Source organism: Penaeus monodon, chromosome 10 (assembly GCF_015228065.2).
Source record: "Penaeus monodon isolate SGIC_2016 chromosome 10, NSTDA_Pmon_1, whole genome shotgun sequence".
In the NCBI taxonomy this organism is placed as follows: Eukaryota; Metazoa; Arthropoda; class Malacostraca; order Decapoda; family Penaeidae; genus Penaeus; species Penaeus monodon.
In genome coordinates, this window is record NC_051395.1 from 14,623,979 (window position 1) to 14,624,384 (window position 406).

The window sequence follows — 406 nt, forward strand, 5'->3', positions numbered from 1 at the left end:
AAAAAAAAAAAATATTATATATATATATATATATATATATAAAATTTTATTATATATTATTATATATAGTATGTGTGTGGGGGTGTGTGTGTGTTTGTGTGTGTGTGGGTGTGTGTGTGTGGCGCGCGCGCGTTGGTGTGTGTGTGTTTTGTGTTGTTAATATTTATTATAAAATATATATATATATATGTATATATTATATATATAATATATATTATATATTATATTGGGGTGTGTGTGTGTGTGTGTGTGGTGTGGGGGGTTTTGTGTGTGTGTGTGTGACACACACAACAAAACCCCTCCCACACACACAACACGTTGTGTGTGTTATGTGTTTTGTCGATGTAGTAGCCCCACACCACACCACACCACCAAACAAACACCAAAAACACACACACCACACACA

At 34.2% G+C, this 406-nt stretch overlaps 1 pseudogene; it reads right to left on the reverse strand.

Moving 5' to 3' along the window:
* Positions 1-237: 237 nt before the first annotated feature.
* LOC119578208 lies at positions 238-406 on the reverse strand (annotated as a pseudogene).